This window comes from Rhinolophus sinicus, linkage group LG04 (genome assembly GCF_036562045.2).
Source record: "Rhinolophus sinicus isolate RSC01 linkage group LG04, ASM3656204v1, whole genome shotgun sequence".
In the NCBI taxonomy this organism is placed as follows: Eukaryota; Metazoa; Chordata; class Mammalia; order Chiroptera; family Rhinolophidae; genus Rhinolophus; species Rhinolophus sinicus.
The window spans coordinates 76,238,125-76,254,004 of NC_133754.1; the positions used below are offsets into that span (position 1 = coordinate 76,238,125).

Genomic DNA, 15,880 nt, shown 5'->3' on the forward strand with positions numbered 1-15,880 from the left:
AACAAATCCTGACCCTATCAATCGTTGGAATTGCCAACCTTTCATTTTTATCATCGTATCTCATTTCTGGTCCTGTGGATTCTTTAATTCTTATAAGGCCCTGTGTCTCATCATGTTGTCTAAATTCCTAAGAAGATATATCAGTCCCAAACAGCACTGACAACTCCTGCAGAAGTATGTGACCTGGTTCAGGGACTTATGCCTGGTACAAGTCATTCAGTCCACACGGACTTGGGAGGTGAGGTGGACTGAGGGCTGTGTAGTTGGGAGAACTCTGCAGAGTGGTTCAGCGGCAGGGCAAGCGTCAGAGGAATTAGGAATACTTTTCTGCTGTCATTCCTCCATTCCAACTCCTATCCTACAGTCTGATTTCTACCACAGTACAACACAAAACCCAGCCCCGCCATAGAGGTAAGCAGGATTACAATCTCTCTCTCTCTCTCTCTCTCTCTCTCTCTCTCTCTCTCTCTCTCTCTCTCTCTCTCTCCCTTCCCCTCCACTCCTTCCCTCCCCTCTTTTCCTCCCTCATATACATACCTACATATATGCACACACACACACACAGTCTATTTATGAAGCAATGCTTTTTGACTGCTGATTCTCGTGTCAAAATCTGCTGTTTTCATACTTTTTAATTTAATTTACTATTTTTTCTCCACATCCACTTGAATCACGTTGCAAAATTCAAAACTACATTTTGAAAACTAAAACTTGATATCTGAGCTAAAAAGGGCAGATAGGGATCTGGTTGTTATTTTTGCGGGAATGTAACTATGTTCTTACATTTGTGTAGCAAACATGTGTCAATCTTTCCCTTTTCCTTTCTCTATATCCTTTATTTCTTATAGGCTGAAACTCCAAGGCAAGATCATGGATAAGCTTTCAAGAGTTCTATGCAGCAGTTTGGGAACCGGTTTCCTCAGGAACTCCTACCTAGTCTGACCCTTTTAACCGAAGGCAGGGGTGCCTCACCGGACCACGCAAACCTCAAAGGAAAAGCCCAAGAAAGGTAGACACTTTCTCTCTGCTTTTGACCTAATGAGAGAATTAGTGCATTTATTTCAAAAAAGGTACTGCAAAGCTGACTGAAAACATCCAAGAGCTTATATTTGGGTTTATGGGGTTAAATGTCTTACAGGAGACTTTTATGTTGGACATGCATGATTTTATTGGTTATTTCCTCTTTGCTTTCACATCGATAACCCAAATAATAAAATTTGAAGGAACAAGTCAATGGGAGCCTATATATAAATAGCTGTAGTGTAATATATTTTAGCCAAACTATTGTTCCTTTTATTGAAAACATGTCCCTGGATGTCACACTGTGGAAAAATTCAGAAGATGAAAGAACAATGCTCGGAAATTCTTAACAAACTAAGTTTTCATGCTAAAAAATGGAGTTTGAAAGACTTTGGCAACTGTCACTTTCATCTTAATTTTTAAAAAATTTCACTTACCACAGAACAGGTATTACTCTGACACAATCCTCTTGCAATGGCCCAGAAAAAGTTTGATGTGATTATCCATGAAAACAAATCTGAGTTTCTTGAATTTGCTGGGCTTTGAATGTGCTGGGCTGAGGAGCAATCCAGATGGGTAATAATGGAGAGGGTCCAGGTGTAGGGAGCTTTCTGCCCTCTGCTCTCACTGTTCCCTTCTGCTTTCTGACCCCAGTAACCAGGCTGGTACCTAGCATATGGTGGACAGTCAGTACATACTTGTTGAACACATGAGCCCTAGCCCTACCTTGCAATTTCGCCCCAGCTATTGCCTTCACCAGCAATGCCCCTGCCTGGGCGTTCAACTCAGTTTTGAGCTCAGGTCTAGTTCCAACATAGTCATCACAAGGGCCATTTGTGGAGGACCCGTTAATTGCCTCACAGTATACTGGGCTCTGTGTACCGTATGTTATTTACTCCTTAAGAACCCTGTGAAGTAGGTGTTATTTCCTTTATTTTAGAAGTGAAGAAACTGATTTTCAAATCTCAAATATGGACACATGGCCTGCCAAAGAATTTTTAAAGAATTGTTCATTTTTAAAATGAAAAAAATAGACAAAGCTATTACATATGCATATATGTATGTATATCTATATCTATCTATCTATCTATCTATCTATCTATCTATCTATCTATCTATCTATCTATACACATAGGTAAGTATATTTCATGCTGTATGCCATTGCCCTATGTCTGGTAGGAGTTGAGAAGATTTCCGAGGCGAAGTCTGGGTTCAACAGAAAGAATGCTGTGATAAATAGTGTTGTCTGGTATGGGTCCAGGAGGGAAAATGGTGGCCTGCATGTCACATTTGCCATCTCAAGATAATGTACTTGTGAGTTTCATAAAACTTATATATTAAATCACATGTATCGTTTTTGCTAATGCAGGTATGATGAGAACAGAATAGGTGTTCTCAGGAGAGACGTACGATAACTTACAAACTTGGGGATCAGAGATCACAGAATATCATCAAAAATGCAAAAATTTCAGACAAAATCTTAACAGATGAAGCAAACGACCTATGTTTAGTCTTTGACAATTGTAAAGTATGTGCATATAATAAAAGTCACCTTTTTTAATACAATAAACCCAGAACTTCCAGGGTGAACACTAAAAAGAGAATCCCTGGCTGAGGCAGAGACAGCTAGACTAGAGTCTCCCCCTCTATTCCTCTGAGACGCACTTTTGCAATGGAGCCCTGTTAATTCTTGCTGCTACCGCCACACCTACCATAAGGACTGCTTTTCCCAACGGTGTCCTGAAGGTCCTCCTGTCATTCTCTGAGACACAGCTGAGACAAAGCGGACTGTTCAAAGAGCCTTTTCCAAAGGCCGATGGATTACAAAAGAGAAGTAAAAAGATATACCATAATTTCAGTATCTGATCAGGTAGAGCTTGTCTCAGGAGTACACAGGTCCCCTCCTTCTCCACATGGAAGGTTAGGGAAACGGAGAGGCCTCTTCTAGGTTCCTTCTTATCTCTCACCTACCTGCAACGAGGGCAGAAAGTAGCTTAAGGTGCACCATTTAGGAGTGCCCTCTCTGACACAGAGGCCAGTTGGCAGCACTCGAGTTCCCCATCCTGCTGCAATTCTAAATTCTTCTGTTATAACACGCATTTTCCCTTCTGGGCTGATACGGGGAGTGATCTTGCCGGATAATCATCTCTCTACCTAGTAACGCAACAGCCACCGAATACACACGACAAAGAGTGTGGTAACAAGGGGGACATTTATAAATTGTAATTAGCCTAGAAACTAAGTAAGAAAAATACCAGTAGCTTGGTTTATATACAAAATAATTCTCAGAATAGCTTAAATAAGAAGAAACAGTGGTATTCTGCAACTTAAAAAGTAATCTAATTTTTACTTATACATTCGATTGAATTTAAATGTCTTTGAATTGTTTTTCATCTATTGTTTTTTGTTTATCTTTCTTGGGTTGCAGATGGGGTGACCACCATCCCCATTTGCTCAAGACTGAGGTATTATTAGGACTCAGGACTCTCAGTGCTAAAAGCAAAAGTACTGGGTGAACCAGGATGGGTGGTCACCCTACCGTGTTTCCCCGAAAATAAGACCTAGCCAGACAATCAGCTCTAATGTGTCTTTTGGAGCAAAAATTAATAGAAGACCCGGTATCATATCATATCATATCATATCATATCATATCATATCATATCATATCATATCATATCATATCAGACCTGGTCTTATAGTAAAAGAAGACTGGGTCTTATATTAATTTTTGCTCCAAAAGATGCAAAAATTAATATAAGATTGTCTGGCTAGGTCTTACTTTCGGGAAAACACGGTAATTACAGATCCAACTGAGAACCTAATTAAACGATGAACTCTCTTCCTAGGAAGATGCACATGTACTTGATATTTTTCATACAATTTCATGAACTACTTGAGACACATTAATAAACCCCCAGATATTCATGGACCCCTGCTTAAGAAATCCTGACTCATATAAATACATTTTAGATTTTTATGCAAGCTTATTTAAGTCTTTATTTCTCAAAGTAAAATAATACTTTATCCAAAGGGTCAAACCTAATTACTTTTTTAAGGTTTATGATTTTAAATCAAGATTTACTTCGGTGTTTTTCATTTTTAGCCATATCTGGAAACTATGTCAAAAAAATATCAAGAATATAGGAAGAACAAGAAGATTTACTTGATGTAGAGTAGTGGCTGAAAGGTCAGGAACATGAGAGAAGAATTTGAAAAATATGTACCAGAAAAAATAGGCAAGGTAAATATATTTTAAAGAAGAATACTAAGCCCACATCTAATTATTTCACACTTAAAAATTTTCCAGATTAAAATAGTAATGTATATTCATTATAGAAAAATTAGAACCTACAGAAAAACATAACCAAGAAACTGTAAATCACGTAATGATCCCATCACTTGGAGATCATCACTATGATTATGTTGGTATATTTCCATCTAATCTTTTAAAAATTAAATACATAAAACAAAACTTAGCGTCATCCCCAATTATTTTTATTTTGTGAACATAGTCATTATATTGTGAACATTTCAACAAATCATTAACTAGAACTTTAACATGAATTGTAATGTCTGCTTAAGATTTTATCAAATGACATATCATAATTTATTTAACCATTCCTAAATGGAAAAATCTCTATTTTTTTCCTACTGTACTCTCATCACTGTATGTTCAATACGTCACTTCTTGTCACCAAATGTGTGTTTTTCCCACACCAAGTAAATATCCAGTTCTCTGTGGACATCACCAGTTGGGTGTCCCACAATTTAATTCAGTTCTGCCATAGGAGTTAGCATCAGGTCCCACACATTAAGAGCTCAGTCCCAGAAGAATGCCTTCACCCATACTAGACACCAGTCACAAGTCCAGGCTGTCACTTGTACTTCTGACTAACCTCATGACCCCCTCCTTGGGTTCAGTAATTTGCTAGAATAGCTCATAGGCCTCATGAAAACAGTTTTCTTATTAGATTACTAGTTTACTATAAAAGGATACAACTCAGAAACAGGCAGATGGAAGAAATGCGTAAGACAAGGTGTGGTGTGGGGCAAGGGGCACAGAGCTTCCAGGCCGTCTCTGGGCACGCTACCTTCCTAGCACCTCCACATGTTTACCAGTCTAGAAGTTCTCCAAACCCCATACTTGAGGGATTTTTATGGAGGCTTAATCACATGGGCATGATGGATGATTAACTCAAATCTCCAGCCCCTAGCCCTTTCCCACCACAACGGCTGGGTATTTCTGGCTGAGGCTCTCGTGAGATTGTAGTTCAGCTGTTGGCCAGGGCTGCTGAATCAAGACTCGACAGGGGAAAGATCCACTTCCAAGTTCATTTACTGGTTGTTGGACAGACAAATTCGTCCCTTGTCATGGGGCCACTCCATAAGGCAGCTGAAGCATAGCAGCTGGTTTCTCTCAGAGCAAGTAAGCAAAAGAAAGAGAGTGCCCAAGAAGAAAACCTCAGTTTTTTTAAAAACCTTATTTTGGAAGTAATGTCCCATCATGTTGCCATATTCTGTTTGTTAGAGTAAGCCACTAGGTCCTGCCCACACACAAGGGGAGGGCATTATTCAAGGGCATGCGTACCAAGGTCTAAAGACTGCCTATCACGTATTTTTTTTACTCAAGATAAAATAACTTTGCCAAAAAGTAACAACTCAATTTTATTTTACTTTATTAATATTTGCTTACCTATATAGTTGAATATGTTAATTTATTAAGTTAATATTTTATCTGGTAAGCTAATATTTATTGATCATTTACTTGGAGTCAGGCACTGAGCTAAACATTTTGTGTACATTTTCTCTGTAGTCTTCTCAACAATTCAATAAGGTACGTACTATTATTAACCCCATTTTACAGATGAGGAAACTGAGGTGCAGACAATTCTTTTTGTAAGTTATGTAACTGGTAAGCAAGGGAGCTCCACAGTCCATGCTCTTCTTAACCACAGTCTTATATGCCTCTCATGCCCATGTATGTATTTGCACTTTACACATATGTATATCTCTCTAAACAATATATACAACTTTGTTTTTAAATTGCATATAAATGATATCAGACTGTACAAGTATTTAAGCAATTTTTTTTTACTAAACATTGTTTTTGAGATTATCCATGTTGAATATGCAGGTACATTAATTCAGTCATTTTAACTACTATGTAATATTCCATGGTGTGCGTGACCCACAGTTTATTTCCCTATTTTCCTACCAAGAGAAGGTAAGTTAGTTTCAATTTCTTCACAATTAGAGGTAATGCTACATTGAACTTACATGAATTCTGTTACTCTGTTTTCTCTGGCACATTTGCAAGACTTCCTCCAGGGCAGACACCTCAAATAGAATCATTGGCTACCAGGGCTCGTGTCTCTCCAAAATATTCATGCCAGTTTATTCACCAGCCATGTAAAAAATAAAAAAAGTCTGCTTTGCCTGTATCTTTGCTGTATTAGTTCGCTAGGGCTGCCATAATAAAATAACCCAGACTGGGCAGCTTCAACAGCAGAAATTTAGTTACTCATAGTTTTGGAGGCTAGAAGTCCAAGATCAAAGTGTTAGTCAGGTTCGTTTCTTCTCAGACCTCTCTCCTCAGCTCGCGGATGGCCATCTTCTCCCTTTCTCTTCACAAGGTCTTGGCTCTGTCCTAATCTTGTCTTCTTCTAAAGACACCAGTCGTACTGGAATAAGGCCTACCTAGTAACCTCATTTTACCTTAATTACCTCTTTAAAGATCCTATCCCCAAATCCAGTCACTTTCTGAGGTTACTGGGCATTGGAACATATGAATTTTGGGAGGACACAATTCAGCCCATAACACTTGCCAACACTTGAGTTTATCAATCCTAATTGTGTTAAAAATCAGTTCAATGGTTATAAATGGCATTGTTTCACTTAACCTGTATTGATATGTCTCATTTCTATACTAAGCAGGTCTTAAGTAGTCCTACGTAGTTACTAAGTAGTTCTTAAAACTAGAGCCTTCCTCCTACATATCTTTGCAACCACATTGGGCAACACATAGTTGGCATCTGGTAAATACCATTTGAATTACATTTTTTTTTTAAAGATTTTATTGGGGAAAGGGAACAGGACTTTATTGGGGAGCAGTGTGTACTTCCAGGCCTTTTTTTCCAAGTCAAGTTGTTGTCCTTTCAATCTTAGTTGTGGAGGGCGCAGCTCAGCTTCAAGTTGTTGTCCTTTCAGTCTTAGTTGTCGAGGGCGCAGCTCAGCTCCAGGCTCAGTTGCCGTTGCTAGTTGCAGGGGGCACAGCCCACCATCCCTTGCGGGAGTCGAACCGGCAACCTTGTGGTTGAGAGGATGGGCTCCAACCAACTGAGCCATCCAGGAGCTCAGTGGCAGCTCAGCTCAAGGTGCCGTGTGCAATCTTAGTTGCAGGGGGCAGAGCCCACCATCCCTTGCAGGACTTGAGGAGTTGAACCAGCAACCTTGTGGTTGAGAGCCCACTGGCCCATGTGGGAATTGAACCGGCAGCCTTCGGAGTTAGGAGCACGGGGCTCCAATAGCCTGAGCCACCTGGCCAGCCCTGAATTACATTTTTTAATCAACTTGAAAAGAACGACTGGTTAGAATTTTTGTTACCAAAATATTTTCTTTTAATTTGTTTTTACTAATTTTAAGATTCCTAAGGTACATAGTTGTCATTCACATGATCCCTGTCTTGATTATCCCTTACATTTTGTCAAGGCCCTCTGCTTTCTTGTTTTACCATAAATCTCTGAAAAGCATGTCCCTGATTTTTAGAAATCCCAGCATATCTAGGTGAGGCAGGGACACATCTAGATATACAAAATCAACAAATTTGCTGTGATATTTAGTTCTTCCAAAGGTATGAATCAGTTGAGTTAAATGGATTGAGAATGAACCTGCAGATTAAGTTATCTAATTGGAAAAGATACTTGATCTAAGTGTTAAGCATTTGTTTTTATATATCCTTTCATGATTTTAGGAATGATTTAATTTTATAAAATTTTAAATTAAGTTAGTCTTAAATATACAGGTTTCAGCAGGAAGAGAGACTTTCCTCTTCTGGACTGTGTAGCGCCTTGTGTGGAATTGTTACCTTGCATAAAGTCATGATAACGATTGACCTGGAGTTTTAATTCTCCAATTATAATGGAAGCCCAAAGAAGACAGTCATTATGACTTTATAGCCCGCTTTTTTCTTATGCATACATAGTAGATACTCTAAAAAAATGCTGAATAAATTCTCCAAATTGTTCTCCACCGTCGTCCCATGACTGTTGACAAGAAAAAAAAAATTAAAAAACCCAAACCTATGATTTACATGGAAACTTTGTGAAGTGGCAGGATCTGATCTTTGTTTCTCTCTCTCAGAGATTGGAATGAAGATTTCTTTTCAGTCCTGTAAAAGTTTGACTTGCATCTGAAGGAGAAATATTTTGACAATTTCCTGAAGAGATGCAACCTTGTAAACAGCCCAAGTGGCACTAGTTATTTGGCTCTCCTGAGAAACGTGCAGGATCGCAGTGATGAAGGAAAATCCTTCCCAGGCCCATGTACAGGTTGTACAGACCCTTCATACTGTTGTTGCCATTCTTCTAATCCACGGTGTCCTACCAGACCATTGATAAACTTTCAGGTAGGCTCAGCTCCTTAGATGCCTCACCTTTGTGGTGCAGTGTCTTCCTGGGTACCTTGCATTACTGGACAAGAGGCAGCCTGGTCCACAGATGGTGTAGAGAACCATTTCTTGATCATGGTTTCCAATGGTCTTCAATCCATTCTCTATAGTGAAGCCAGAGAGGTCCTCCTGAATTTGAACCAAATCAAATTTGGTCTTTGGGAACTAAAGTGCCACAGGAATGAAACTACTCTGTGTTGTTGCTAAAATTATTAGTATTATTATTAAAATGACTTTCCTATATGAATCAGTCTGCCTTCCCTGGCAGAGGAGGTTACCACAGTGTACAGAAGGATACAGAAGTGCTAATTTGGTATGACTCACTCCCCCCTGACTAACTCTTTAATTTTATCAGTGCCACACTTATTTTTAGCTTTGGCCTTCTGCAGTACTTGACCTTTTGCCTGGATAGAGCAAGGTACTGTGTAGTTCCAAGCCACAACCTTCCCTGTCCCATGCAACATAGGGATGTATTGTGTTAGCTTATGTCTTCTTTGGAAGTCTGCAATCCAGAATGGTGTTTTAGGACAAAATAAAACTGTTTCTATTCATACACACATAGACACCCCCTTTGGTAACGTTGTCTGTCATGTTTGGATTTAACCTTTTACAAGATATCTCCTGCCATCTGCTACAAGAAGTTAATATAGTATTAACATTTATGAAAATATTTTAAAAATGTGGATAAGGATCTTATACAAAAATACTTACCCCACTTCTTTTAGAATAACAAAAACTTGGACACAACCTTCACAGATAGAATAGTAGTTAAATAAATCACTGAATATCTGTACAATGAAATACCACGAAGCCATTAAAAATGATTTCCAAGAATTTTTTTTTAATTTATTGGGGTGACAATTGTTAGTAAAATTACATAGATTTCAGGTGTACAATTCTGTATTACATCATCTATAAATCCCATTGTGTGTTCACCACCCAGAATCAGTTCTCCTTCCATCACCATATATTTGAAGCAATTTTTAAAATCAGATGAGATAATACTAATTATGGAATATTAAGTATAAAAAACCTTAAGTCCCAAACTATGAATACAACATGACCTTGGCTATGCCTTTGCTTGTCTCCCCTCGCTCACTCCAACTGCCACCTAAATGGGCTCCCTCAACCAGGCATGACCCCTCCAATCCATTCTCTGCATTGAAGCCAGAGCGCTCTTCCTCAATTCGAATCCAGTGTTGTCCATTCCACACTTAACACTCTCCAATGACTCCCTGTTGCCTTCAGGAAAATGTTCAGGCTCAGTAATGTGGGGTCCGGAGCCCTGTGTAATTTTGCCCTGGTACACCTCAGCGCCTCGTCTCTGGGTGTCCTCTTCCCCATTGTAAACACCAAGCTTTGCATTGCCTAGAGTTTTGCATATGTTCTATCTAACTAGGGTGCTGGTGCCTTCTTTCTGCCTTGATATCTTCTCATCTTTTACATCTCAGAATAGACACCATTTTCTCTGGAAAGCTTTGCTTCATTCATTCCCTGGTTTGGTTGCTCCTTCTCTGGGCTTCCATTACTGTCTGTATGTCCCCTTAGAACTTCTTGCCCTTTAATGTAATTGATCATTTCCTTACTCATGAGAGCCGGATCTGTCGTGCCCATTATTTTGTTCCCAGCAGACGGTAACACAGCGTAGGCACTCATTTAACTGTTGAAAAATAAATAGCCAACACATCTGACAGACACGCATCAATTGGTTCATAGAAATTTTCTCTAAGTGACTGAATTTTGGATGGCTTTCAATTTCCTCTTTCTTCTTAGACTAAAACAAAAATTTGTATTGTAGTAAAAAACACATTATGTTTGCCATCTTAATTTGTAGGTGTACCATTCAGTAGTGTTGGATATGTTCGCATTGTCATGCAAAAGGTCTCTAGAACTTGACTGAAACTTTATACCCACTGAGCACTAATTTCTCTTTGCTCCCACTAGCACTGGGTAACCTCTTTTCTACTTTCTGTTTCTTTGATTTTTGACTACTTTAGATACCTCACATGAGAGAAACCATACAATATTTGTCCTTTTGTGACTGGCTTATTTTGCTAAGCATAATGTCCTCAAGGTCGGTCCATGTTAAAACAAATTTTTGTTATGAACTCTATTACCTCTATAACCAAAAAGGAAGTTTTATATAGAATCATAGGAGCTAGAAGTGACTCTAGAAATTATCTGGACCAATGAATGTCTCCACCCTGAACTCAGAAATAGAAAAGTAATTTGTTCCAGGTTAAAGGTTAAATAATGACAAATTTGACCTCAAGAAATATAAAAAGAAGTAATAGAGGTACATGTTTAGTTCTTTTACACAATTTATAGCACTTTCTATGCTTTTATTTTCTGCTCAATAATAGCCATTTTGAAATAATTTTGAGGGGCAGCTGGTTAGCTCAGTTGGTTACAGCACGATGCTTGTAACACCAGAGTTGCTGGTTCGATCCTCGCATGGGCCAGTGTGAGCTGCACCCTCCACAACGAGATTGAAACAATGACTTGATTTGGAACTGATGAGTCCTGGGAAAACACACTTAAAATAAATAAAAGTTTGAAATAACTTTGTTTTCTAATATTCTGCTTCATATTTGAAGTAAAAATCATCTGTTCAGCTTATTTCTTTGTTCAGAAGGTACACAGCACTTCTCTTTGTTAGGAATTTCACTTCTCTGATTTTGTTTGTAAAATGCATTCCAATAGGTGGTCAAGATTTTCCATTCTGGGCATGAGGATCTGGGCACCGTAAAAGGATTCTTTGTATTTATAGGGAAATTTGATTCCTGAGCCACACAGATCTAACAGGGCTGGAGTCAAGTACCAGAGCTATTTTAGTTCATCTGCTTGCTATTATGTAGTATGCTCTCCTCCTAGTGTGAAAGAGAAAAATCCCCTAAATTAGAGTTTATAAAAAAATTACCAAAGAAGACGCTCTTGTCCTTAGTGCCCAAACTAAGTAATGTGTTTTGAGTCTACCGTATGCCTTGTTGTCATTTAGAGACACATTTAAGACACATATTTCCTGAATTGGTGAAAAAAAAAAAGAGAAAGAATCAGTGAATTTTAGACCTACGGTAAGGGCTCTTAGCAATCATACAATCAGATCCCCTCAGAGTACACATGAGAAACTGAAGCCCAAAGGGGGACCCAGAGTCAAACAGCTGGTTAGCAAAGTGCTAGAACTTGAGATGCCTGCTTCGGACTTCCAGGCAAAGGAGGATATACAACCTCCCGGATTGTATGTGGGCTTCATTTGAAGAGGGACACAGAGAATCTTTTTATTAATATTTTATTCTATTCCTCTAGTTTACTTGTCAACATGGTTTTCAGTTTTGTCTTAATATCTGCTCTGGTTTTAAATTATGAGGGGCAAATGCTGGAGATTTTTAGCCCAAAGTGATTTAGAATAGCTTGACAGGTGTTCCAACACAGAGTGATTATTTGTCTTCCCTCCAATAGACAGAACCAGGAAAGAGAATTCCAAACCTCAACTCAATCTGGGTGCTGTGATACTATATAATGCATAGACTTCAGTTAACACGAAAGAAGGACTAACTCCTACTTTGGGAGGGATCTTTTGCTTGCTACTTTTGGTTTTGTTTATGACTAGAAATTGGGGGTTCTTTTCTGTCTAAGTGTGAGGTTACAGTACATGTTGGCAGGCTTTCTAACATAAACAACAACATTTTATATGTTACGATTTGAGAGAGAAGAGAATCCCAATGTTTTACTGTGATTCATCCATAGAGTACTCTAAAACCCAGAACATAAGTTCAGGGATTTTTGGTAAATGGTAGACTGTTTCGCACTTCATACTACTTTATGACTTTATAAGTTTATGTTACTGATATGAAACAGTGGATATATGAATAAATAAATGATTGCAATTCTCTGAAATGTAGGAAAAAATTATATCATGATACTTTGTTCTGTAGGGTTCCAAGAGATCAACTAATACTCTTTGGACAAAACAAAGTACCCCAAACTATAATGTGGAATATCCACACTAATAAGGAACATGGTTACATTCATGTAGAATAGATTAAGGAAATGTACACTGTAACATTTGTTCAGTATTGTCCTGTAACTAGTACTGCAGATTTAGATACTCAGCAAAGTAACACAAGCCACTGACAGGGCTTAGTGCTGCTGAGTCCATGTCCCCTTCAGAAGTCCTTCAACAGACACTGTAGCTGCAAAACGTTCTTCTCCGTTGGGCAGAAATTATTTTTTATGTATTACTCCCTATAATACAGGGAGTCAGAGGTTCTGGGTTTCACAAGTGTCATAGTCACCAGATTGATTTTATACAACCCCAGGTACACACCAAGTCCCTAGTGTCTGAACTACCCTCTTTCCAGAGAGAAAAGCTAATGTGAATCTTCACACTTATGACACGTAGAGTGGGAAACCACCCAGGCCCTCTCAGTGAAAAACCAACCAACCTAGTTAAAGTGGATGAGCAAGAGGTCTGGAAGTGAATTACTGAGGGTCCTTTAATAAAAGTATCAGTCAATGAGACTACTTCCTGATTTTGGATCTACTCAAAAGAAGAGAACTGAATTGTTTATTCTGAGAAGTGTAAGTACTAGTGCTTTATTTAAAACTCTTTGAAGCTAAAAAGTTATCACTTCAACTAAACCATTATTTTGCCTACACAGAACTCTGGCACAGAAGTAAATGCAACATGGTGCAATTGCTAAAGTGAATTATGTTGAAGTAAGTTGATTTGCAGTTTAAAATTGAGATATAGAAAGTGAATGCTGGTAAATACTCCCCATTCCTTTGAGGTCATCAATCAGAAATATTCGATAATTAATTTGTCTTCTAAGGACTTTTAAATTAGTGGCACAGAGAAAAAAGCTGATGCTTTTTTCCTGGATTCCTGACTTCGTATCCTTTTTTCATGCTGAGACGTGAAACGACAATTTTTATGTTACATTTTTTTATAGATTTTGTAATAAGAGAAGAATCACCTCCACTTTAACTGGAATCGAAGTCAAATTGGCAGATTTGTTTCAATCTGATTTTCTCTCACTCTTGACCACTTTCAAGTATTTAATTAAGGTGAATGTTCCACTCTTGTTTTTATCTTCGTGTCTATATTGGTTAATTTCTCCTCTTAAGGGAATTTTAAAACCAGCTGTTGTTTACAGTATCTATTAAACTGGAAATAGTTTTGAACAGAGATACAATAGAAATATGCTTCAGTTGGCACTTCTAGTAAAGTGACCGAGTTCTGAAATTATCTATAGTTTGCTTTGTATGTTATCAATAACTGAAGACTGTGAAGCTGCATCTTGAATATATGAATATATATATTTTCTCTTCTGCCTATTCCAAGGTGTCTAGAGAATAGAGTAGAAGGATGAACATATAAGTTCAACTCACACATCCTAGAAATAGAACCAATTTACAAGTTCTATTACCTTATAATTTTGAAGAATTAAACGATCTTCAGGAAATTAGAAAGATAGCTACTGGATTTACTGTGACATAGTCCATATTTCTTTGTTTTTTGCTTATTTTTTGACAGAAAGATTGACAAATTAGAAGAAAACATCATTAGTCAACCGAAATTTTGAAACAGCCATTGAAAGCAGGTAATAAGAATTTATGTTTTTTAAATAAAGTACATAATAGAATCTTTTTTTCCTATTTCTCCATGATAAAGTGACAGATAAAAGTTGATTTTACTTAGGTTTACAATAAACAACTGTATGAACTATCATTTTAAGAATTTCTGAAATTGATGTTAGGTGAGAAATTTTAGATATTTTCCTACCCAGTAAAAAACTATCAATGAGAATTTCCTGGATTTGCAATTATAATATTCAGAATTAATCATTTTATTTCCTTCTCTGTATCCATATGTCTTGTATTAAAAGAATTCACCTCCCAATTCTATATATTATGAATCAGTTCATATTCCTGGTTAAATATTCCTGGTTAAAGAAGAATTTTTTATCTCTGCCTAATGACTATGAAAATTTCTAAGCCACCAGGTGGCAGAGTCTCCTCGGCTTAGATTGAAGATTGCATTTCCTGCAGATTGCGAAATGTGGTTTATAGCCAATGTGAGTGGCCATCAAACCTTTTACTCGTGCACCCCTAAAATATTTTTGAACACATATGCACCCTCCACAAACTTTTAAGTTCATGTATGAAATTTTTCAACAAAAGTTTAGACAACTGAAGAGATACTTCTGGCATACTGTAAGTACTGAAATTTTAAAATAAAATTGTTAATATTATTCTTCTAAATGATTCTAATTGAATACAAAATACCAGAGGGATTTGATCTGCCAACATAACCTATTTTTAAATATTCTAAAACAAGCTTATCTTTTCTAGTTGGATACTTTACATCTTTTTTTTTTTCTCCTTGGCATCTTGTTTTCCATTTATTTCCTCTACAGGTTTTTATATTAATATAAAATCTTTTATGCTTAAAAGCTTTGATCATCCTATTATTCTTCTCTGCAACAAGAAGATGTATATAAATGAAATTAAGTGTTTTGTATTTCCTATGACCTTAAGGTTCTAAGTGTCAGATTTTTATATTTCTAAATTTCTAATGTATGTTAGTATATATTTCTAAATTTTCCCAGTATACATTTATTCTGTCATTAATTTGGAAAATCCTGAAATATATAAAAAGATGAAATAGCCCTTAATCATACCACTTAAATAATATTTGTAGAGACTAATATATGGCAACCGCTTTTGCTTACCTCTTACCATTTTTGCTTAGATAATTTCTGTTAAATAGTTAATGCCAGTTCTTTCATATTTTTCTAATTTTATAAAGATCTATTAATACCTTTAAAATTTAAAGTACAAAATATTAAGGTGCTTCCAATATTGCCTTTTAAAGAGATTCTTTCCTAGCATTAAAAGCACAGTGTTCCATTGGGGGTATGTGTGCATACACACACACACACACACACACACACACACACACAGTAGATGGAGAGAATGGACCATATTTTTAAAAAATCATCTTAATTAAGATACGATATTGCTGAAGTTTAGAGCTAATTCCTTGGGACTCTGGGAAACTGCAGAGTTAGTGGAAACACAGTTCTCCAGAGGACCATCCTCACTTCTGACACCAATTACACATCCAGGGGGGTTCCCAAAACCACTCTCAGCTTGATCATTCACTAGGAGGACTCACAGAACACACCAAAA

The 15,880-nt window shown here is 37.4% G+C and overlaps 1 long non-coding RNA gene across 4 annotated transcripts in view; it reads left to right on the plus strand.

Annotated features, from left to right (window-relative positions):
* The window catches only part of LOC109449634 (uncharacterized), a 66,540-nt gene that overhangs the window by 7,392 nt on the left and 43,268 nt on the right, over positions 1–15,880 (plus strand). For all 4 annotated transcript variants that reach the window (XR_012495548.1, XR_012495550.1, XR_012495547.1 and 1 more), the window contains exons 3-5: positions 849–1,009; positions 13,639–13,740; positions 14,223–14,289. This is a non-coding gene — a long non-coding RNA (uncharacterized LOC109449634). The remainder of the gene's footprint in view (positions 1–848; positions 1,010–13,638; positions 13,741–14,222; positions 14,290–15,880) is intronic.